The sequence below is a fragment of the Ixodes scapularis genome, unplaced genomic scaffold, assembly GCF_016920785.2.
Source record: "Ixodes scapularis isolate PalLabHiFi unplaced genomic scaffold, ASM1692078v2 PGA_scaffold7__128_contigs__length_106722199, whole genome shotgun sequence".
NCBI classification, from domain to species: domain Eukaryota; kingdom Metazoa; phylum Arthropoda; class Arachnida; order Ixodida; family Ixodidae; genus Ixodes; species Ixodes scapularis.
The window spans coordinates 58431295-58456886 of record NW_024609882.1 but is presented as its reverse complement, the minus strand read 5'-3'; the positions used below and the strand labels follow the sequence as shown (position 1 = coordinate 58456886).

The 25592-nt window shown below is 45.6% G+C and overlaps 1 protein-coding gene and 1 non-coding gene across 2 annotated transcripts in view; both read left to right on the top strand.

Annotated features, from left to right (window-relative positions):
* The window catches only part of LOC115308194, a 248842-nt gene that overhangs the window by 200652 nt on the left and 22598 nt on the right, over positions 1-25592 (top strand). The gene's annotated exons all lie outside the window — the stretch shown is intronic.
* On the top strand, positions 4205-4279 carry Trnap-ggg. Its single transcript has one exon. It is a non-coding gene; the product is annotated as a tRNA-Pro (tRNA).

Here is a 25592-nt window from a genome sequence, read left to right as displayed (position 1 = left end):
TTTTATAGCTAGTGCGTCAATTTAATCTCGCTATTTGCTTAAAACTTTCCGTCTAGCTATATGCAGAATGGAATTGTTCGGAAGCTACCTGATCGATAGATGGCACCAGTGTGATCACTTGTCGTGAGCGCTCACAAGTGTGTACAGAATACAGTCGGTCACACTTGGGCCTAAACTTTGGGAATCTGCAGCCTCTACACGTCAGAAAACACTAAAGGAAGCTAGCCCACTTGGTGTCCGAGTGGGCTAGCACACACCAGCTTGGAGCACGTAGATCGAAAGCTCGCGCTGCGGAACCCAGGGATCCTGGGTTCAATCCCCACCCGTGCCCGTTTCAGTCTGGACACTTTAAGAAATAGGGCATGTATAAGGGTCTCATATGTAACACCCCACAACAACAATTCAACATTCAGTCCACAGACGTTGAACCGACGATACCAGCTTTCAAGAGAGGCTTGATAGTCGACCGATACAACTTATTAAAAAGGCGAATGTAGGCATTAAAGGCTACAGCAAGACAATCAAGGTTATTTTGGCCCTGCTGCAAAAAGTCAGTGTTTTTTCTAGTCTTTGATACGCACATTAGCTATGTAATACTTTCTATCGAACAGCTATCAATCTGCTCGTAAAAGTTGGCATCGCCAGCTCGACGTCAGTGAACTGAACGTTCAAATGTAGGTTTGGTGTGTTACATGCGGGACAAGGGGTATACCCCTATGCACCCCCTATTTATAAGGGTGGATGAGCATCGTAACGGCGTGAGGTCGTGTATCACTACTGCGTGGTTCACGTTAAAGACCCCAGGCTAGAAATCGTACTGCATTCATTAAATTGCACATCTACAGGGGGTACTAATGTCGCCATGTTCTGGCAGACAAAACTTGTGCTGTAAAAATAACTATCAACGAATTTGCTGTGTTTTATATTGTGGTTGGTTTCGAAATAATTGAAAATCCAAGTAGGGTCATTAGTATCACTGAACAATTAGCGTTTTTTCTTTGTGAAACCTGATGTTCCGACTCCTCGAATGAATTCGGTTTAGGCTGGGGCTGAGGCGGGTGGCTTTCATGAGCCGCACTTATTTTTTAAACGTAGTATGATATCCTGGGTGTGAAAGGCTTTGAGTGTTGCAAGACAACACACAAAAGGAGGAAATCAACAAAAAACTATATAAAAGCTAACTACATTTCGTTTTGCATCCATTGTCTTCTCAATTGCAGATTTAAAAAAAAACATACTTGGGCTCTTATTTTGTATATACGCCTTCTTGTGTGCCATGAAAACGCGCGTAGAAGCGAATGATTGCGAAGGAACGACTGTAAATTGATGCTAAGTTCTGCAGGCCTTGAAGCGAATAACTGCTTTCTGGATCACGCTTCTGACGAAAGAATTCGCAACCCCTACCAAAAATATTTCTCCAGAAAAAGGGGGAAAAAACATTTGCCGGACGCTTCTGCATTGCTCGCTCCGCAAAGAAATTTTACGGTGAAGACGTTTGGTTTCTCGCTCCTAATGGACTAAAGAACGAAACTAAACATCTTGGGAATAACGATACTCCCAGCAACGTTTAGATTCAACTAACTGGAGCCTGGAAACCGTTAAAACTTAGGACAAAAAAAGGATACAAACGAAACCAACAAAAATATTAACCTACGCTTCTCTGAGCCTTTCTTCCAAAGAGTACAAATGCAAACTTGAGATTGGGTTGCACCCTTTTAAGCAAAGTCCTCGGCACTTTTGGGCGTGCTCCCTCGTGTTGCTTGGATGTCCCTCGCTCGAAACCAGAGATGCTGCCGCTGAATCCGGTTTTGCGGATGCATTTCCTGTGTCCAAATAACGTCCGCCTTCTCAGTTAGAGGCTCCAGGAGCGCGCAAAAGCCTTTACTCTTTTTTTTCTTCTAACACCCGCGGGCTCCAGTGATTCCAAAGGCGTTCACGAGGGTAAACAACTTATCAAACCGTCATGGGTTTGACGGCGCCTGTTTAGCGTGGCGCTTTTATTGCGGAGCTTTCGCACGCAGTTTAACGACTAAAAAAGCAAGAAATGGAAGACGCTTACAAATCTTTGTAACGCGGAATTAGAGCGCAACTCTTGAAGAGGAGGAGGGGATTCTAAGGAGGGGAGGGTGCGGAGGGGAGGGTTCGTACCCTTTCCTCCTATCCCCCTCTTCCCGTCCCCCTCCCCTCCTTCTCTGCTCCTCGTCCTCCGCTCTCCTCCTCGTCCCCTCCTCCTCGTCCTCCTTCCATCCTCCTTCTACCCCTCCTCCTCCTCTCCCCTTCTCCTCTTTTATTCTTCCTCCTCATCCTCTCCCCTCTTCCCCTCCTCCTCCTCCTCCGTACCTTCCCCTCCTCCGGCTGCGTACCCTCTCATCCTCCTCCTCCGTAACCTCCCCTCCTCCTCCATGACCTCCACTCCTCTTTTTTCCTTGCTAAATCTAGAGCACTGTATAGCTCCTTCGGAGCAGAGTAGCGCAATCTAGAACGCCGTCTCTCGGCGACTAGCGGCGAACGCCCGGAGGTTCCAACTCCGGTCAGAAATGCATGGGGAACGTGAGAAAATTGTTGTTTCTTCAGTGTTGTGGAGATGCGCGGAACGACAACAGTTTCTGACATAATAAAGGAACATTTTAGAATAATTTGCGCCGACATGTGTGGTAAGTCAGGACTTCATTTTTGTAAAAAAATTGCATGAGCGGCATCATGCAGCCGACGACGCGTCAACGTCACGGCGACGTCACAGCGTTCACGTGACCCGCTCCGGCCAAGCCAGAAAGTCCATCTCCGCTGCGCACAAAAATCGTCTGCTTTAAACGCCATTGCCTTGGAAATTGCCTTCTCAAAATTTTCACACGCATCCAATATTATGGAAACTTTGATAAAGTGTTTAGTGCTTTACCAACTTCACGACAGACTAGGTTCGAAAAGTGTCAACTCGGCGTTTATTTTTTAATCAGCCGTGTTGAGTCGATCTCCATGTGTTCTCCCATAGGGTGGGCCGCCTCCTGGAACCCTGAGTACCACGTGACTCGCGCCGAGCTGCTCTGTCGGCCATGTTGCCGGCGAAACACGCGGATCAAAAGATTGCGCTACTCTGCACCGTAGGAGCTATATAGTGCTCTAGCTAAATCTAGCGGAGAAACTGAATTTATTCGTAGGTGACGTGACACCAAGTAATGTGACGTCATTTTCCCCGCTAAAATTAGCGAGGATTTGAACTGGTGTCGAGGTCACGTGACGTTCATTTTCCCGCTGAATTTAGCGCGGTTATGGCGACGCCGACGGCGCGAAACCCGGAAACAAATGTCTAAAAACTGTGATAAAAAAAAGAACTACACTTTTGTTTTAAAGTAATTTTTCACGCAGTGATCAGTGCCGGCGTCGGACCGACCGGGATAGAATCGATAGCGTAGCGAACTGTTCTCTAAACCAAAGTCGCGTGCACCTTACTTGCTGGGCTGTAACCTGCACCGTTTACGAACACGCACATCTCAGCACTACAATGTTATATCCGCCTCTTCCAAAAGAAAAGTTTATTCCAATGATCAATGCGCCGAGGCAGGTTTGAGCATCGGACAGAGGTTTGTGACTCTGGCGACGATCCTTTCCGAAATTCAGTCTGGCCACTTTGATCACTATCATCATCATCGGAAAAATGGCACATATTCTCTACTAATGGCGGCTTCCTGTTTACTGATGAAGGAAGATGTTGAACATACTCCTAATCTGAGGATTCGAGGCCTGCACATTCGAGACGTTAGCACGTTGTGAAGCAGGAATTGAACGCAAGAACTGCTTAAGCGTTCATTTCTATAACCCGGGCCCAGTCAATCTGTTAGTAGCAAAGAATCGGCTTCAAAGCCCCTTGAGCTTTAGAACTTTATAAAGGTGTCTATCTGGGTTGGCGCTTCGTTCTGCCTGGTTGCACCTTTGTGATTAATCGACGAAGAACTGTACAGTGAAGAGCACAATCTCGTTTTCCGTTGACATGCCAATGTGATGGTGCCCGATAAAATACGGCAGGTTACAGGTTCATTGACACGTGGCGCCACGTGTCCAATCTGCGCCCTCCGCTGGTTTCCTAGAGGAGACGAAGAAAAACCATCGTAACCGCCTTGTCATCTTGTCATCAATGCAAGCCTTTCACCCTTGTTGGTGTTGGACTTGTGGCAGCTGAGAAAACCTGTTTGCTCTACTGACGTCTAACCCGTGGTTAGCTCAGTTGGTAGAGCGCTCCACTGGGAATGGAGATGTCCCGGGTTCGATACCCGGAGCAGTCGGAAATCTTGGAGGACTGCTTTCACCTGATTGGGCGCGGAGTGATAATAGGATGCCCGATACTCGACAGGCCCTGTCTTTATCATTTGCTATAGAAGTAATAAGCCCACAAAAAAAAAAGAACGAATCTCTATCGAGGGATGTCTAATATGAACCGAGACATCGGATATCGTCACTGAATGCTTAAGGAACGCAGAAACTGTTATACCTTGTTTACTAATACTGTGGATTTTTTCAAAGGTAGCGTGGCTGGGTGGAAACCAAAGAAAAACATGTAAAATTACTAACTAGTTGCGCGATCACTTGGAACAAAACACAGAAACACATGAACTAGCAGAATCTTGGGTAGTAATATCGTAAAAATGAAAATTGCATTCTATAGCTGTCCGATGAAAAAAGAAGAGAAAAGCTTAAAACTATTGATGCATTGTTGGTAAGGTGAAAAGGGAAGTCTTTGTTGGGTGGCCTAGCCGTTTGTAAAAAGGTATGTTTTCAGGCTGTAGGACACGAGAGTACGCGACAGGAGAGCACCGCGACACGAGAGTGCGCGCCTTGCAAATGATCGATGTTTGAGTCTTCAAACAGCTGTTTTCTCGGTTTGAACGCTTTACGTCATTTTATTGGTTCAGTACGCAGGGCTATGGGAAGTCTAGAAAATTCAATTTTCGCAAACTCGAAATGAGCAAAACAGAATAATCGCACTCTGGCGGGATATTCTATAAAGGTTTATTTCAGACGGCGTTGCAAGACGGCGTTGCATTTCGACGAGTGTCGACTTGCACCTCTTCTTGAGGGGAGCACCGACTCGGTCCTATGACATCTTTACTGCCACGGTCGATACCTCCGAGCACAAGGCGTCGATAGTCTACTAGTGGGAGGCAGTGACTGACCATGCATCCTAACCTCCGGTTTCAAGTTCACAGTGTTTTTTAGCCTTCCTTCCAACCTCCAGGTGCGTCAGGTTACTTGGACCGGACTACGACCGGACCACCCGAAGGCAATGAGAATCAGGGAAACCCAGCGATAGAGAACCCTTTGGTGACATTTGTTTTTACTTTACACTTGGGGACCTTTTTTTTCTGGCATTTTTTCCGGAGACATTTTTTCCTGTGGCATTTCTTCTGGAACCCCCTTCCTGCCATCCGATTAGACGGCGGTACTTGCAACTGCAGCATGAACAATACAGCCCTAAATTAAAGGGGTAATTAGAGACTTTTAGTTGATTGACCAACATAGTTTACAGTATATTGTAACCTCCAATGTCCACAAACCATGAACAGCAGATATCGAAGACAACAGTCGCTAAGCACGAAGCCCTCCAACATCGATCCTCCCAAGGCGCTCACATGTGCTCTCGTGACGCGAGCTCTAATTTATTTATTTATTTATTTATTTATTCACTTTCCCACAGCTCCAGGGTGGCAATACAGTGGGGGGAAACGTACACCGATGTGATACATTTAAGTAATACAAAGGAGTATGACAGAACGCGCATATGCACACCCGGTACACGGGAAACAAAAAAAGAAAACGTTCTCACAATGCAGCAAAAAAAGCTTCATTGTCCAAAATGTCAACAACCTCCGAATGGCCCGCGCTTTCGTGTCGCGGCGCTCTCGTGTTGTGCGCTCTTGTGGCGTCCTTCCATGTATTCACCTGCGTTCATGTAAACTGCACACTAATTAGTTTAAATCAACATCGAAGTCTGCATGAGGGTTTCCTTCTGAAGTTGAGTAAGTCCAAGCCGTTGATTGAGCTGAGATACACTTACATTTCTATATGGATTTCAAATATACTTGACACATGAGTTCCTAGCACTCCTTAGGCAACCATATTACAGAATTAGTCGATGAGAACGCCTAAGAGCGAATCACTTAGGAAATGAAACTTGCAGATCTAAAACGACGCTCTCCCTTTCTGAGGCAGTGCCGTGACTTTACCCTCAAGAGACTCCTCGTCGTCTAAGCCACAATCCTGTTGGAATACTTTGCCGCAGTGCAATGAAAAGGCCAATATGTGCTTGCCTCCAAAACAAAAGTCTCTTGATAAAATATGAAACGCGCATGTGTTCACCGACAAATGAATTCTATGCTCTAAGACTGTGCATGACATTTGCATGTTCGCATCTTTGCACTCTAGGCAGTGCCGCAACACAGTCCACATTTTTGTTTCAGATATCTCTTCTTTTTCTTGCCTTCAGTCAGGTTGAAATCTTGGGTCGCAGTGAACTTTTGAGGAAGTGTTCTACATTAATAATCGACGGACAGACAATTTTATTTAGAGTGTGGGCTTGAATCGGTAGTCGATGCTCCGCCATTTAGCTAAGCTATAACTGTTAGCGATATGTCGTCGTGTCTTGCCAAAGCTCTAAGCCTAATTTAATATCGAGTTTTTTTACAGTTCATTTCAACATTCGCCGGCAGTCCGTTAGCATTATAAATAGCAACTCAGATATGTGGGACGTTAAATCGGGGATCCCCCAAGGCTGTGTTATGGGTTCCTTGAATATTTTAGAAATTATGAACCACCTAAGTGGCAATGAAGCTGCGCGTGACAGGCTGTTTGATAAAGACTGTTTCGTATATAGTTAGATTCAGGTGGTTGCTGATCAGGAGAAACTAAATAGGTGTTTGGCTCAAACAGGTGAATAATGTGCACTTGGCAAACTTGTGTTTCCGAACCTTAAAAAGCCTGCATACATAACCATTACATATACTCTCCAACCAGATAACGTTTTCCTACAACGTGGTGCCTTTCAACTGGAGTAGAGAAATACAAGTATCTTGGCGTCACTACAACAACCAATATAAGATGATGTGCGCATGTCTGCGACGTTGTTTCAACCGCCGATAATAGACTGAATTCCCTCCAAAAGGTATCCAAAGCATGCGTGATATCAAAACAGGCGACTGACGTATAGAACATTGACAATACTTTTACTTGAATATGCCTCAGAAGTTAGGGATCTTTACGTAATATGTATTGAGTAAGAATTTTATAGGTGACAGCGCCTTAATCTGCGCTTAATATTTCTAGGTGCCGCTGCCTTGTTACTTACAAACCTCTGTTCTCAAGCAAATCTCTTTGTTGTTAATACACGGAAAACTAAAGGTTTAAAACTTCTTTGCATTGTGCTTTTTATCTTCTTCATATTGACAAATGTCATCATGTGACACATCATCAATCAAGAAATAAAGGAAGAGAAAGGGTCGGCATCTTGAACAACACAGATTCACCAAGTTCTTTGTGAACTCTTTTTTTCGATTACGATACGTGATTGGAATGTGTTGCTAGAGAACGTTTTGTCTTCTAGAGAGCAAGAGCACTTTTGGTTCTTAGTTGAGCGCCCGTCTTTAGATATGGACATGCAATGATCTGTATGTATTTGAATAGGTGTATTTTTATTGTTTATACCATGCTTCTTTTTGTTTGAAGTGTTTTTACTTCCCACCTCTACGCAAGTCCTGATAGGGCTTGTTCCTACGTGAAATAAATACATTAAATAAATAATGACGAATGGAAATAGACGGCGGGAACAAGAAAGGAAAGAACAAAAGTGCCGACACTAAACTTACAGCAGCCTTTTCCTGTTGTATTTATGTCTTTGTTAGTGCCTATATTGTTCGCACGCACTCTTTAGTTTGATTCGTCAAGTCGTGGAGCGTCAAGCACAAACTGAAGCTTGAATCCCCAGTTCTTATTTACAACGAAGTCGCGTGCTCTGGGTGGTACGGTTCGTACGCTCCATTTTCAAACATTGCGGCTATTTGTAAAACAAATACGGCATTGGTAAAAGAAAAATAGAGAAATGTCCCAAACGCTGTAATTGTGCGTGTGTACTTCTGTGTGCCAAATATTTGCAAAAAAAAATTAAAATAAAACAAAAACAAAATGGCCCTCAGTTCGTCAAAAAACACCAGTTTCCGCTACAAATGCTGACTCGGGTTGGAGCGATATATACGTGTAGTCGGATCCATTGTTTGCTTTAACTTCATTCAGAGTCCACTTCAAAGAGAATATGCTAGTTCAGAAAAAGGAAAGAAAAACGACTTCGTTATGCATTCCACGATCGCCTTCTATATGGTTATTGTTGCCTGGCGCTAGCACTTGAAAGCATTCTCACCTGCAGTCACTGCACGTCTCTGAACTGCTTCATTGTCAGCTCATAAAATCAAAACCTTCTTATAACATTACAGTACAAAAGAAAGAGGGCGCCATATGTCGCATTTGTGTGTAGGTTCGCGCAATAACCATATTATATCTCGCGAACCTACGCCTAAGCTTGTGTGCCCTGAGTAGCGCACGCCTCCATGCTGTGCTCGACAAAGGAATTCATTAATTTTTTTATTTCAATACCCTCAGGGCCAACTGGCTACAGAGGGGAGTGGGCTGTTTTCAACAAAAAAAAAATTATACAATGAATAACTTAAAGGCAAAGCACCTATTAGTTATGAACAATAGAAATTAGAAACAGCAGTTTTAAATAAATCATCCGCCTGGATTATGGCGACGGAGGTGGGAGGGCGGTTCCAATCCAAAGAAGTTTTGGGAATGAAAGATTGTTGAATTGTGTTCGTGCTACATATTAGTACACCTACTTGATGAGGATAATCAAGACGGGATGAAACATAGAAAGGCGGTGTGAGGAGACGTTGACTGAGGAATGAGTTAGTGCGAAATACTTTATGGAAGAGACGCAAGCGGGCTACCTTTCGGCGTGAGGCAAGACTACGCAAAGAAAGGTTAGAAAACACCTCGAGGTACGGATAAGGATAGATAACTGGGCGAGTTGGTGAGAGTTCATGCTGAAAAACAGCGCGACTAGGACGAGGACACAAAGAGACGAAGAGAACAGAAAAACAGCGCTTTGTCTTGTGTTCTCTTAGTCTCATTGTGTCCTCGTCCCAGTCGCGCTGTTTTTCAACATGAACCTCGAGGTACACCAAAGCATTTCTTATGAGTTGTGAATGCGAAAGCATGCAAGCCGCTCGTCCGCTCCCTTTGTCGTCTTCAGCGTACTAGCGCGCGCGTGCTTCGTGATCTCGGAGGCCATGGCGCAGCGGCTAATGGGAGCCCGTCAACGCGCGCCAGCCAGTGGAAGCGAAGGCGATCGCGGAAACTAGGAGCCGTTTTCGCGCCTCAAACTGATGACGTCAGCTCGCTCTATGAGACAGTTAATGCTTTCGCATTAGGAAACGTGCTCGCTTTTTAAGAAACGAAAACGCTTCGGCACGCGTGCCCGTAGTTATGGCACGAACCGCGCAAACAGCACTGCTTTCCTTTTAGGTGCGGAGCACCTCTTGCTCGGGTCTATGTCCTGCGGCGTCGTAGTCCGCACTCACACTACGCATGCGCAACTCTCCTCCTTCCCTCTCTCCAACAGCTGCGCGTTACTCTCTCCGCTCTCTCTCTCTACCAGCAACGTGCACTTCGCGTGCGTTCGCTTCTACTCACACCGCGCTCGCATGCGCAACTCTCCTCCTCTAGTCTCCTCTCCTTCAAATGTGAATATAAGCAGTGGTAGCGCGCTGCGCGCGTTCAGTTCACCGCTGTTGACTCCACTTCACTCCATTCTTCCGATGAAGTGTGATGGAAGAAACGGTCCCGTCAGTTAGTGGGTTGGCGCAAGCAAGCGTCAGCACCACCCCACAAACTAACGTAATAACACGCACGTTAACAACGTTACTAACAACGTTACTAACACCGTTAATAACGATCCGCGATGCTCCGCATCACCCCATGGTTCCCCTCGGGAAGAGGGTTGTTGTGTCCCGGGCTACGGGGGCACTGTGAAGTGAGCAGCCAGTCTGGTCCGAGCGTTCTGATAGACTGTTCTTTTATTAGATTGAGCTAATAGAAGAAAAGAAAGATGAAGAAGAGAAGTATGATGATAGCATCGAAATATTTCCAACACTGTGAAGAAGACGAAGTTGAATCGAAACTAGGTGAACACAACATTCTCCCCCCTCCCCTTGAATTTGGAAATTAAGAATGAAACATTGAATATAGTTAATAGAGAGAGCCAAGAAGAGAACAACATTTCAAGGAAATTACAAATTAAACCGGATCACTATACAGTACCAAAGGCATGTGAACAACAACAATTACACATATATACAACTGGAAATTTTTTTTCGATGTACAATGCTAAATTCGTTACGTTGAAACCAAGAACAATTTCGAAGGCATCGCTCAAGGTAACACGACCCATTTTCAGACTTATTTACAGCACATTCATTCCAATTCTACACGTTTAGTTATTCCTGACCAGGACTATAGACGTTAACACATACTACTACATGTACTCATTTTTAACCACTCACACATACAGGTTTCATGAGATAAACTATGACAGTTCCGTTATATATAAGTTCTACTGAATCGCTCTGGTGGTCGCCGGCTGCGCTGAGACCGTCGCAGTCTTGGTACTTGGGGCGGTGCTGCTGTTGAATTTGGTTCCGCTGACCCTGGTCTCAACCGAGGTGTCGGAGCGACAGCTGTTGGTTGCCAGTCATGATGATTGCACATCGCCCTTTCTTTGTCGTTGGTTTTGTTTTGGAGGAGGCTTTTAGGCACAGTCACCTCCGGCTCTGGAACAGTTGCTAGCTTGGAGGCATTCCATACCTTGCCGTCCTCCAGTCGATAGGTCCACCTTCCGACCTGCTGTGTTATGCGTGTAGGAGAACTGAAAGCTGGGCTTCCCTTAGGCACTTTTCCAGGCTTTTTCACTCTGACGAGGTCTCCCACTCTGAAGCGCGGTGTTCTAGCCGCCCGTCTTCCATCGGTATATCTCCTGCAGCGGTCTTGTCTCTGCTCTACACGCTCACGCAGTCGCCGCATCTCCTCAAACGGGTTCTTGAGGAACTCTGTGTAGGAGAGACCCAAAATGTGCAGCCTGTGTCTTGGCTTGCGACCGTGGAGCAGAAGAGCAGGAGACAACCCGGTGGTGGCGTGCGGCGTACAGCGGTAGACGAAAAGGTAGTCCAGGACTGCAGCCTGCAGTGCGCGGTTCTCGAGTGCTGCGCACTGTATGTAGGACTTGAGGGTTCTGTTGAATCTTTCCACCTGCCCATTGGCTTGTGGATGGTAGTTAGAGACAAGCTTGTGTTTGATCCCCCGTTGAGCCAGGAAAGTTTTCAATTCCTCAGAAACGAACTGGGGCCCATTGTCGCAGACGAGACTGTCGGGATAGCCCTCGCGCGTAAACACCAGATGTAGAAAATTAGTCACCGTTTTTGTGGTGACGTTAGAGCAGAACTGAACTTCCGGCCATTTAGAGAAGTAATCCACCAACGTGATTACGTAGCGGTATGCCGGCGGTGCTCTCTCAAAAGGTCCTACTATATCGATGCCGACCTTTGACCACGGGCGATCCGGCAGAGGCACCGGTTGCAGAGGCGTGGTTGCCGTCTTCGCAGACTTGTCGGCTGTCTTGCAGATGTCACAGGCGTGAACTGCCTGCTTCACCTCCGCGTTCATGCGGGGCCACCAGTAAAGTTCGCGAAGGCGAGTTGTCGTCCTGACAATGCCAGCATGACCTTCGTGTGCCCTAGCGATCAGCGTCGCTCGCATGCTTGTTGGGATGACAAACTGCTCACCCCTTAACAGAAGGCCGTCATCCACCGAGAGTGTGTCTTTCTGATCATGGAGAATGACCTCATCTGCGGACAACGCCCTCCAGGGTGGCCACTCAGAGATGATGTAGGTCATTACTGCAGAAAGGAGCGGATCCGCCGCAGTTTCCTCTTGTAACTGCGCTTTTGTTATGCATTCACTGTCCAGGGAGACAAATGACACAATCTCTTCGTCGAATTGTGTTCCGCCTTCGTCATCTGGCACCGGAAGCCTTGAAAGCGCGTCTGCAACCTGGTTTTGACTGCCCCGCTGGTACTCGACTTGGAAGTTGTACTTCAGGAGACGGGTCGACCACCGCGTAATTCTGAGTGGGCGAAGACCATTTCCTCGGGTGTTTAACAGTGCAACGAGTGCCTGGTGGTCTGTCCGCAACTTGAAGCGACGACCCCACAGGTACGTGTGCCATCTTTCACACGCCCACAAGCACGCAAGGGCTTCTCTTTCCCCCGCCGAGTACTTGCGCTCTGCCGGGGTCAGCGTACGTGATGCGAAGGCGACCGTCTGGACTTCCGTGCCGTGGAGTTGCTGAAGCACGGCTCCAAGCCCGTACGCCGAAGCATCGGTAGTCACAATGATGGGTAGGTCTGGATTGAACATCCTGAGTGTTTTTGAAGACGAAAGCAACTTCTTCACTCGAGTGAAGCTCTTGTCCGCGGCTTGGTCCCAAATAAAGGGCGTGCCCTTCCGGAGGTACTTGCGCAAAGGTTCTACCTCAGACGCAAGGTGGGGAGCGAATCGTGCATAATACTCGACCATGCCCAGGAAGGACCTTAGCTGCGTCAGGTCTGTTGGGATCGGAGCAGCTTGAAGAGCATCCACTTTTTGTTGCAAAGGAGCAATTCCGGCGCCGCTGACTTTATGTCCCAGAAAAGAGAGTTCTGGGACGCCGAAGACACACTTGTGGTTAAGCTTGAGCCCTGCGTCCGAAATGCTTTGAAGGACCTCCTGCAGACGTTCCAGATGTTGTTGTTGAGTCTTGCCAAAGACGACAACGTCGTCAAGGTAAAACAGGACGCCTTGACAGCCATGCAGGATTTTGGACATCATCTGCTGGAACGTTGCCGGAGCAGAGGCTAGTCCAAAACACACTCTTTTGTAGCGGAACAGCCCTTCGTGTGTGATGAATGCTGTTATGTCACGGCTGTCTGGATGCAATGGCACTTGATGGTAAGCAGCCGCGAGGTCTAATTTTGAGAAGTGACGGGCACCGTGTAGAGCGTTCAACAGCTCTTCGATGTGAGGAAGCGGGTTACTATCAATTGCAACCGCTTTGTTTGCGCTACGAAGATCAACGCACATCCGAATGGTGCCGTCTTTCTTCTGCACTACCACAATGGGCGAGACCCATTCTGAGGCATTAATGCGCTCAATCACGCCTTCTTGTTCTAGGCGTTTGACTTCTTCCGAGACGGCTTGCCGAGCCGCTTGAGGGATTCGCCTCATGCGATGTTGAACCGGTGGAACCGACGCTCGAATCTTTACCTTGCATTGGATTCCTTTCACTCGACCCAAGCCAGGGGTGAAGAGGTGATTAAAACGTGCGAGACACGCTGGAAGTGTTGGACTTTGCGTTGCCGGTGCGGGTGCGGTAGGCAGAATTACTGCCGCTTGTTTTTGTGGCATGGCACGCGCCGCCCACTCTTCTTGCAGCGCCGCAGACATGTCGTCGGGCTGGCAGGTTACATCAGTTGTAGATGTGGAAGGTGTTGGTTGTCGACCTTCCGTGTTGCCAGTAGTCTTCTCAGATACCAAAGGAGGGTCTGGCAGCCTCGACGCTTCATCAGGCTCGTCAGCGTCGGTATAGAAGCATGTTCTGGCTGCTCCACTCATTTTAATGTACAGTGCTACCACAGCGTCCATTCCAAGTAGTGACGTACCGTTGTCCGCTATATAAAACAGCACTTGTGCCTGTCTCGTTTTGAACGTAACTGTGGCCGTGAAAGCTCCCAACACGTTGATGGGCTCACGGGAAAAATTCAGCAACGTGACAGGGGGTGGCACAACTTTGGCGTCGCTTGCGAACTGCTGTATAAATGTGGACTTGTCCATTATCGAAACAGGCGATCCTGTATCAAGCAAGAACGGTAGTGACGTCTTAAAGACTTTTACCGTAATGAAGATTCGTGATTTGCACATTCCCGTGATATGATTCACGAGCGTTGAGTCTTTGCCATCGTCGTCGTCGTCATCCGACAGAATCTGTTCGACTTTTTTGCGCCGCGGCCGTTGTGAATAGCCCTGGGGCGTGCTTCTGCGGACACCGCCGAAGTGACCACGACGACCACACTTGTAACAGTAAAGATTCCGGGCTGGGCACGTGTCGTAACTCTGGCAGCGTTCCAACCCGTGTCCGCAGTTCGCACACGTTCGTCCATAAATTCTCTGACTGTTACGTCTTGGGGGTTGGTCTTGCCACGAGCTAGGCGAAGACGTGAATTGGACCGACCTACGACCTGGCTGTCCAGACCGTCGTGGTCCACCTCCAGACGATTGTTTTCGGCCGGTACCGCCACAGGTGGCACAGGGCGAAATAGCTGGCGCGCGTGCGTCGCGCGTGCTTCGAGATGTCGATCTTCGGCTCTCAGCACGTTGACTCCTTGCGGGAGAGCGAGAACTGTACCGACGGGAAGACTCTCGAGGTGATGAGTTTCTTGAAGACGGTGGTGGTGTATGATTCCGTCTTAAGCTCCTTTCTGTCGAAGATCCTGCTTCGAAGCCTGCACTTCCGGTGGAAACGTTGCAAGTCGATAGAGAGTTCGGTGAAGGCGTCAATGCCGTTGTCCATTCCCGAACTTCACGTCGTGCACGTTCAATGTTGAGAAGCGTCTGAAGGACCACGTCGAATGGAAGAGCGGCATCTAGAACCATTCGCTCTTGCATTTCAGACGACGCGACGCCGATCATGAACTGTTTCCTGACCTCTGCTAGCGTTTGGTCTCCAAAACTTGCCGGAATCGCTAAGGCTCGCAGCGCCGACAGAAAGTCCTTGAGGGACTCACCCTCTTGTTGCTTACGAAGGTGAAATTGCAGCTGTTGCAGAGTCACGTTGACGGGTTAAGTGAACTCTGCTTCCAGGAGTTCCACCGTCTCTTTGTAGATGTCTCTCGCCGGTGGACGGCGAGTTTGTTCGCCGCTTGCTGCTGCCGACGTTGCTGGCGCCGTTGCAACAGCACTCTCGGGCGTTGGTAATGAGTCGAATATCTGTTGGCCTGCTTCGCCGAGACAGTTTAGCAGCATGGCCTGCCGACGTTCGGCGTCGTAATCTCGAGCGCCAGTGGCCAGAAGATATCGCTCAAAAATGCGTATCCAACGTTTCCATGGAATGGGCGGAGTACCCGGTTTCGCCAAGAACTCTGGTGGAAGTCTGCCGCCGGACGTCGCCATCATGGAATGATGACCTTCTGCTTGCGAGGGAGGCCGTTCTATAGCACAGCCATCTTGAATGTGGCTGGGGACGACCGAAGGACGCGGCTGGACGAACAGAATAATTCGCCGAGAACCAGCCGACGAAACCAAGGGCGCAGCCGATGTCTTGCCGGTGCAGACAATCGGGTCCAGGAACTCCTCGTCGCCAGAAATGTATGTTGTGTCCCGGGCTACGGGGACACTGTGAAGTGAGCAGCCAGTCTGGTCCGAGCGTTCTGATAGACTGTTCTTTTATTAGATTGAGCTAATAGAAGCAAAGAAAGATGAAGAAGAGAAGAGTGACGATAGCATCGAAATATTTACAACACTGTGAAGAAGACGAAGTTGAATCGAAACTAGGTGAACACAACAAGGGTGTAATTTTTTTTTGCCTCAACGCTGTCTTCTCTCCTCTTTTGTTTTATGAAGATTAGGGACTGAAAACAACTCTCTTTGACGGTAGCCAGCAGACTGTGGAAACCGCCCCGTCCTAAGCTACGTCATGAACGCACTCAAAAGCTGCTTCCAAGCACTCTAGCGGCAGGTGATTTTCTCCCGGGGAAAAAAAAAAACGCTCCAAAGCTAACCAGAGCCGGGCAAACACTTCCGCTTTTGTCCAGCAAATGCTGTGCAATTCAGAAAGCGCCTCCTGTGTGGACTCCCCTGGAATGTAAATTTTCGAATCACAATTGTATCGTTAATATAGTCACCAAATTCGTAAATATTGAACCAAACGAATAACATTTTTCTCACTACCTGAACGAAACACTGTTAGGTTTTAAGCCAAATACTTGTTTCCGTCGTAGATTTCTTTAGCAAAGCCACTACATTGACCACACTTCAGGGTAAAAATAATGCAGTCATCTGGATGTTTCTAATCATGGTTTTCAGTTATATAAAACTTTATTTTGATATCAGAAGCAGCGGTTCACCGTTCTACAGTATCGTTAGAAGAGTCCACCAGAGAGCAAAACGATATCGCACACGAGGTTCCCGGCAACGCATCTAAAACTCAGGAAGTCACATCTTGGAATCACAACGATCACCAAGATACATTTTTGCAAAAGCGTACGCCGTCTATACAGGTCTCCTCAACAAGAACCGTACGTAGGAAAATGAGTCCGGCACCTCGCGGAGGATTACTTCTTTTTTCTTTGATGTGGAGAATTAAGATATATGTGGAGTCCTTTTAGGTTAGATATGTGTTATCTTATTTACACGTGCACGTTTCAAACGCCAGAAGCATCACTTCCTCCGACAACCAAAACTTGTAGGGTTGTTTAATTTTATATCGAACACACTGGTCGGGGTGAGCATTTGGATGTTTCTCAGTTATATATATATATATAACGGGCATGATGGCGGGAGGCCGAAGACGTGAATATTTAACTGACAAGGCCGGACTCCGGCCGAAACGTCAAAGAATAAATCGTCCGTTGTTGCTGTTTCCACCAAGGGTTTTTTTTCTTTTCAGATTTATATATATATATATATACATATATATATATATGATAATATTAACCTCATGCCATAATAACTTTATGCCACGAAATTCCGTCACTTGTTATACACACTGTAAAGATTAAAATATTCCAAGATGTTTTCGTGTAATCCTAACATAAGCCGAGAATTTTAAAATTTACACATCTTTTATCAATATATTAATCTTTTCTGTAAGCAAAACAGGGGGGCTATTCTCGCCTAATGTTTCCTTTCTCTTAAACAGAAACGGAAGTGACGGAAGAGATCATATCGTGTCTCATAGGCTCAAATGACGGAAGTTCCCTCTTTTGTCATTTGCGCCTCTAGCCAATCAGACGCGATGTCGTCAATTTCGTCACTTCCGTTTCTTTTTAGGGGAAACAAAACATTGCTCGAACATAGCCCCCCCCCCCCCCCCCCCCCTCTCCCAGGTAACATAACTTCGTACAAAAATTTAACAGGTTTTCACCTCGCTCCTACTGATATTCGTGTCGTTAAACGAACATTAAAAAAATATATTAATGTGGTTTTCGGCTTCCTAGATATAAACCTTTTATATATATTTAGTTTAAAAAAAAGTTTCAAACACCTACATGGACCACCGTGTTCCATTTGAAATGAAACGGCCCTGTAAGAAATACTTTGTGCGACGTATGGTGAATTCCCATAACATCTTTTCTTCTTGAGGCGAAAACGAGTATACTCGATGTTGTGCCAATCGCCCGAGTCCACCATTATATAGGAACGTACTCTGAGCCCCTATTGGTCACGAGTGCTGCGTAAACGTTCGGCGAGGACTCAAGTCCAATCGCAGGCTTCTGTGCCCAAGAAATGGCAAACACCAATGTTGCTCGATGTACAGTGTGCTTCAAACTTAACGCCGCCACGGCATTTGTCGTTTCTGACAGTCTCTTCGTTGGCCGATTGGACGATCTGAAGAATGTTTGGGTTCCCGATTTCTATCCCATCCTGAGAAGGCATCCCGATCGTCTTGGTGACAAGTTTAACAGTAAGGAGCCGGCACGAGCTCAATGTTTGGGAACCCAGTGGCGGCGTTAAGTTTGAGGGGCACTGTACTTTCGAAAAGGGTCTATTGCGCCCGCTCTACGCCAATAAACAAACCGGCGGCGCAGGCGAGAAAATTGGGGGCTTAGGTACTGACGCCTGAAGCGTAATTTATTTAGCGGCTCTAGTTCATAGTGATGACAATTCTGTTTCCAGACATACGACGCCATACTGGCTATGGAGTTATTTACACGAAGAAAGAAAATTGAATATATTTAAGAGGGACGAACTAAGATATTCACCATCCTTTCACTGAATTATTATTTTACGATTGAAATGTTTAGTTTAAGAATGTCTGTTTAGATTGTTTAGAAATTATTGATCTGTCTGGTCTTTACTCCCTTAAATGTTTATTTCTTTCTGTCTTTGTATATTGTCTACAACGCGCTTCCCGCGTCTATCTAAGGGTTATTTACCTTCGCTTAGGACTGAATTTCCATCGCGGCCACGCTTTACACATAGAAGAAGCAAGTTCCGTTTTTTTTTCAAAGGCAGATATTATAGAGTGCCAAGGTAACTTAACGTCATTATGTAGATAACGACACTATATGCAAACACAATTCAAATTTGGGGGCACAGGCTAAAGTTCCTAAATAAGTGTTGTGCCCGTCACCAAAAATAAGTAACGAAGTAGCGTTACTCGTTAGCTTGGAAAAAATCTAACGCGCTACAGAGCTCCGTTACCATTTTGCAAATGTAACAAAATACCACTGTCGTTACTTTCCATGACTAACAGACGTTACTTTTACGTTAGTTTGTCGTCACTTTTATGTTTCACTCTTAGTATATGACAGCTGTTTGTATTCGACTGTAAAGTCTCAACCACAAACGTCTCCACAAGATTTTAGATCACTTCTTGAGAAACAGCAGCTTGATGCATACGGTCGATCTTGCCCTGCTTCCTCAAGGGTGTGTTGGGAAAGTGGGATGTAGCTTCGGTCTTACGTTTCTTTGAAATTACCGCGAATTCTGATAGCCTCTACGATGGGAGAGACGGGCAAAAAAGAAAAACATATAGGACTGATGCGAAGCACCGCTTTTAATTTCTAGTTATCAGTGGTGTGGAACGACGAAATATTTACTAAATAAACTGCATCACAATTTAATATAGAAAAAAAAACTCTAAATAAATCGCAAACTTAAACAAATATAAAAAAGCGTGTTTATATATAACTGCCATCATTGATTTACCCTCCTTCTTAAATATACAAGTAAACTAAACTAAGCCGTTTTCGAAGACTTTTCACTAGCTTACATTAATGAGCATCGTGAGATGTAGCTGAAAAAACTGCGACTAACAAAACGATCTGGAAAGAAAGGTGCGTTCTTTTGGCTAAGAAAGCTTAATGGCGACATTTGAATGAAGAAAAAAAAGTAAGTGACATTGAAGAATAACTTACCTTCTTTCAAATTAGAGTTTGACGTCCTGGATGGGCTCAGCAGATTGAGTTCAGGCATACAGAGCAGACATTTAAACAGCAAATGATCTGACCTCTTTTCCCTCAGTTCAAACATAGCACTTGGCCCGGGCTATAATAACCGAGTTTCGGTGGCCGTTTCCATCTTGCACGAAAAGTGAGTGGGAGATGGCAGTAAAAGGGGCTTTTATAACAAGCGTTCTAAAATGACCTTTTTGGTTAGAGGCAGACGTTGCATGACAGTCGCAACTGTACAGTACATGGACTGCTCACAAACAACACACCTCATAGTCACACCGGCTTTAGTCACAGTCCGGTTTAGGCTACACAAGCAAAGAAAAAAGGACACCGACCGCTTATTATAAACAATAATTAAAACCAAAGAAGATTATTGGTGATTATACATGAAGTATAGCGCCGGTCATAATTTTGCTTATAATCACATGCGTACTCGCAGTATCGTACGTGTATATACGATTAAAAAAGGTGGCGAGCATTTATAAGCTCTTTACCCTAAGTTTCTTTTTCACGTTCAAAAGCCTTTTTCTTCTTTTTTTCGCGCCGGTAGAAGCAAAGTGCGAAGCAGACGGAAGCCATCAATTACTGCTACGAATGTGTCTTTCTAGAAGAATGGTACAGTAGCCGTCACACACAACCAGGAACTGCGAAAAGGATAAAGCGGGCGCAGCGTCCAGCAATACTTCGGTCTTTGAATGCTAGGCAGTTGGGGGCTAACTGCGATACATAAGATGTGCCGTCCGTGGTGGTTACTCAGTCTTTCGTTCAATATTTGAGGCGCTATGGGAGAAAGGATGCCCAGAGAATTTAGCGGGAGGCGACCTTCTGAACGGGAGTCGTTCTCCAGCGACAGACCGCGCCTTTGTACCACGGCGGCAGGGATTCTAAAAGATGGTGACGGCTTTCTGGTGACGGACGCCTTTCAATCTTGAGATAACCTTTCCACTTGTTTCGGTCCAAAGCGTGGGAACGTCAACGCTTCCAAATTTAGAGTTTATCCTTTCTGTTGTTGACAGAACGAGAATTAATTTCTCGTTCTGTCAGTCTGCCGTCACTCCTTCGAGTGACGTCAGACTGTTGCCTTCTGAGCGGATGTCTCTTTCCAGCGAGATGGCTGCTCCTTCAGGGCACGGCGATGGTGGTCTTAGTAGCTTCGATACACAGACTGCCCCAGGAACGCTTAGGAACTCCGCAAAGGGATAATCTCGCGTCTTTTGGATCCGGTCTTGGGAACGTTGAAAAGTGTCTTCCAAGGGAGTTGAAATGACGCCGTTTATACATAGCTTTGTTGGGGTTTCTTTGTCACTTTTTGTAGTGCGCATAATAGAAATGACTTTGCTTTCAAGCTTTGATGCGGCACATTTTTAATAAAAAATACCGAGTAACGGGTAACGCAATTTGATAGCAGATATCGTAAAATACTAACGACATTACTTTACTCGGTACACATTGGCGATTCTGACGAGTACCTAGTACGTTACTAAAGAAAAGACTAACGCGTTACCAGTAACGTTGTTACTTGTAACGCGTTAGTTCCAACACTAAGTGAGTCTTTAAAGGGATACTACCAGGAAAATATGGCGCCTATTTCGTGGTCGATTCGTATTCTATTTGAGCAGTATCACATCAGACACACCATTATGTTGTTGAAGAAGACAGGAAAAGGAATTTTAAAACAAATTAAACAATTAGCAAAGAGCACCTGATGGGTATCGCTAACGCCTCGCTTGTAATGGCCGTCTACGAACCTTGACAGGTAGTTACGATAACAGTCTCGCCTCCAGCATTACGAGAGAAGAGGGGAAGGAGAACTGCCCTCTCCCCGAGACTCCCTTTTGTGTCTCCCAGACGTAGCTATTGTCCCTCTAAATGATTATAGAAGATTAACCCGTCACTCAAAACTCCTACAAAAGCAGCTTTAGGGTTAGTTCCGGTGGCCCAATCGTTGGCGTGCTTTGCCCGCTTCGTTGGCTGCAATGGCCAGGATATCCTCTCGACGTCAGCCTCGTCTCAGTTTTGCTTGTCCCGAGACAATTCAAGTCACGATTACGGCGGATGTCATGTGCTCTTAGCTGGCTACTCGACGAACGCTTGCCAGAATGGGCAGGTCAAAACCAAAAATACAGCCCATCAGGGTCCATATACAAAAATGAGAATGTCATTTACGAATATTTTAGATTATACTCAGTGTATTTCAGAATACGACGGGCATATTTCAAATTTCGTCAAACTATCCCTTTATTGTAGCTACGATCTGGGGCGACACTCATTGGCGTCGCTTTGTACAGCCGCACGTATAATGTCGGTATATTAAACTAATGTTTGCATTAAAAAAAAAACTATCGCCGGCTCAAAGTCTTTTCCAAGAAAGTTTTATAAGCTACGGCTCAAGACAGGGTTCCTTGTTACACCACTAGAACGTGCCGGTAACAACCCTCAACCCTCAACTTGCTTCTTTCGGTTACTTAATACTATGACTGAGAAATGAAGCGACTAGCTTTGCGATAAATCGTTAAATTTTTCAATCTCGATCGAGTTGAAGGGAACGAAGGTTCCTTCAATTTATTTACAGCAGACAACTATATAAAAGATAGCAATGTAAATAAAAAGACGTCCGAGATCCCCGAATACTGGTATGCTGGTCATCAGTACCGAGCATTCTCTCGTTTCGTGTCTCCTCTTCCTGGTCTTCTGCCGGGACCGTTTAGGTCACCCGCTACAAAGTTATACCAGGTAACTTTTTTGGGTTTGAAGTAGTAAAACGTTCTAAATAAAGAAAAATGCCGGCTTTATTACCTGACACTCGTATTTGTGTTTTAGGAGGACGCACTTTTGACTTTCTCGGTAAAGCACTTTAGCATTCCATAAGGCAGGGATACAAAGCGGCAATCAAATTAAAATCATTATGCCAAGCCAGTGGTTCATTTTTGCGAAGGCACTTCGAGAAGTTTCAAATGATGCTTTAAAATTGTGGTTTTTACACTTTTATAAACGTGATAACTGGAGATCAAATTAGCCGATTCATCGATTAATTCATCGATCAAAGGGTAGCGACTACGCATTCAAAAAGTTTAGCCAACGTCCAGCCCTGCCAGGACTGTACATGCGTTAGCAGTGAGGATTTGTGCAATAGGGCTTGTGTCGTTTTATAACACAAAATTAGCACACTTGTTTACATGATAAAGTCACCTTCTCATAATTTTCTAACTCTATGGTTGTCGTCATAGTTGCATCCTCGTAGACAAAAAAGGTAGTTGCCGAATGACAATTGTCGTCCTATTTCGTTAACGTCCACTGCGTATAAATTAGTAGAGCAGAGTGGGATGAGGTTTGGGTGCTCTCTTTTCGGGAATAAAATATCGCACTATACCCTAGTCAAACTGTTTTCTGAGAGAGAACTGCGAACAACAACTTAACTAATTGAATGCTGTCGAGAAATAACTCGGTGCGTCAATGATAACCTTCAAGTCGGTGACTTTTTTATCGTTCTGTCAAAGGCGCTTGATGGAGTGCCCCATTTTAAAATAATAAATGGACTAATATCTTTTTCATTACTCGCAGACTGGATTAGCGTATATCTTACAGATCTGCAGCAGTTTGCACATTTTAATTACACTTTATCAGACTAGTTATACCTGCACACTGAAGTTTCACAAGGATCTGCATTTGGATATCTGCTTTTCATAACTCATGTCGTTCTTTTTTTTTTCTATTGACAGTAACGATCGCGTGAAAATTAAAATGTTTGCAAATGATTGTATAATTTATGCACCTGCTTTGTCTCTAGATGGTAATACAAATTTATACAATACTATATTTTGTGTAGCATCATTATGTATTACAAATATCATCATCAACACTAAATACATAAAATTTACAGCAAAGGAAAACATATTGTGTTTGATCACGAGTTTGAGGGCGCTAAGCCTGCTTACCGACACGTGAACAACATTAAAAATGCAACTGAAACGCTCTGCTATTTATGAAGTAAGCTGATTAAAACTGTATTTGCAGTGAAACTTACTGCATCTTAAAGGGGCATTCACACGAGGGAGAAATCCCGGGGATTTCTCCCCGGCACGCGACCATCACGAGATGAAAACGCGAGGCTTTTGCACATCGCAAAGCCTGACGTTTTCGTCGTGGGATGCGCGTGCCGGGGAGAAATTCCCGGGATTTCTCCCTCGTGTGAATACCCCTTAAGCTCCTGTAAGACCTACACTGTAGTATGCATCTGAGCTTTGGAATTCTGAGCAGACCTTCCTCTCTAAACTTGAAAGTGTTCAGTCGCTGGCGGCAAGTACAATTTCTTGGAGACTTTAGAACGACCACATCAGTCACAGGGCTGAAAATACGGACGCTCTTGCAGCCTCTAGAAAACTCAATAACCTAACAACGATTGAATTATTTTTTTTTTCAAAAATTGATAACGTGTTTTTGAAAATAAACAGTTCTCAATATTATCATGAATCAAAAGAGAGGTCAAAGTTAGAGCTTAAACTAAAGGTTTACTAAGGCAAACTTATGTCCACACACTCAAACATAAATAAATCATACATTGTACCATGGCGGCCAACGAGCGACTGAACTGAACTGAACAGTCTCAGCTTTGTAAGATTATTCTGGTCTGGCCACCAGTGACCGCCTGGTACAATTGTGACGCTCGAGAGTGGACCGTCAATCTTCGAACCCGTGGCTACGCAATCAGAAGCCAAAACTCGCTACAACTTTTCTTCCCTCTTTATGCGGAAGGCAACTTCGTCTGCTTTTTGCGAATTGATTGTTATGATGTCAGAACGCCGAGGGGGGGGGGGGGGGGCTTGTGGTTTGCTAAAAAAGAACAAAAAAAAAACAAAAAACCAGTGGGTACACCACGAGGAATCTAGCATTGAGGTCTACCCACAATCCCTCCAATCAGAGACTGTCAGAACGCGGCGTCGTTGTGACAACACCGCAATTCCCGCGCACGAAACAGACGACTTGCTCTTCGTATAGACGGTCGCCATGGCATTCAGTAACTACGGCTTGTGAATAAAAATGTCGCGAAGCATTCGATTCGACCAGGATGTGATGTTGCAAACCTTGAACACGAAGTTCAGAGCAAGTTCGAATCTTATACGTAGGCGCGAGAGTAGAAAACGATTTAACGTCCACTGACGGCGAAGGGGTGCAACATTTGTCGTGTACATTGCCACGTGTGTGACAATGTTGGCTTCGCAAACCGGCTACCACGCGGAGGAACGGGAAGCAGACACGTCCTGTCACTGTGTATTCCAACTTGGAGCATTCCTTACCGAACATGGTGCATAGCGGTCACCCTCCCTTCGCCAAAGCAGGGTACACGCTACCATTCACTTTTTAGTTGGAGACCCGAATTCGCTTCATTAACTTACATTTTCCGATTTGCATCGTTTTTACTATTTTCCAACCGTGTCAATATTGTTTTCATTCAAAGCTAATCGCGCACCAGTCACCTAGCTGTGTTTGGAGATTTTTGTTTGTCCTTTATCCCTCTTGTTCCCCTTCTCCAGCTAATATTTTCATCATTTTTGTCCAGCTCGCTTGCATCTTTGCGTTTAATTGCATTATAATCATAACCTTAAATTGCAAGCTTCACCCTTGTTGGTGTTGGACTGGTGGCGGCTGATAAAACCCGTTTGCTCTACTGACGTCTAACTCCTGGTGTGCTCAGTGGGTAGAGCGCTCCACCTGTAATGGAGAGGTCCCGGGTTCTATACCCGGACCAGGCGGATTTTTTTCAGTCGCGCACCAGTCACCTAGCTGTGTTTGGAGATTTGTGTTTGTCGTTTGTCCCTGATTTTCCCCTTCTTCGGGGATTATTTTCATCATTCTTGTCCAGCTCGCTTGCACCTTTGCATTCAATTGCATTATAATCATAACCTTAAATTGCAAGCTTCACCCTTGTTGGTGTTGACTGTTGGCGGCTGATAAAACCCGTTTGCTCTTCCGACGTCTAACGCCTGGTTAGCTCAGTTGGTAGAGCGCTTCACCTGTAATGGAGACGTCCCGGGTTCGATACCCGGACCAGGCGGATTTTTTCAGTCGCGCACCAGTCACCTAGCTGTGTTTGGAGATTTTTGCTTGTCCCTTGTCCCTTTTGTTCCCCTTCTCCAGGGATTATTTTCATCATTCTTTACAGCTCGCTTGCACCTTTGTATTTAATTGCATTATGATCAATACGTTACATCTTTGCTTTTACATCATGCTAATATTGGCCATTGCTCTCTGAACTCCGGAACAAGCTGATCATTTAAATTTTTTTCAACGAAATTA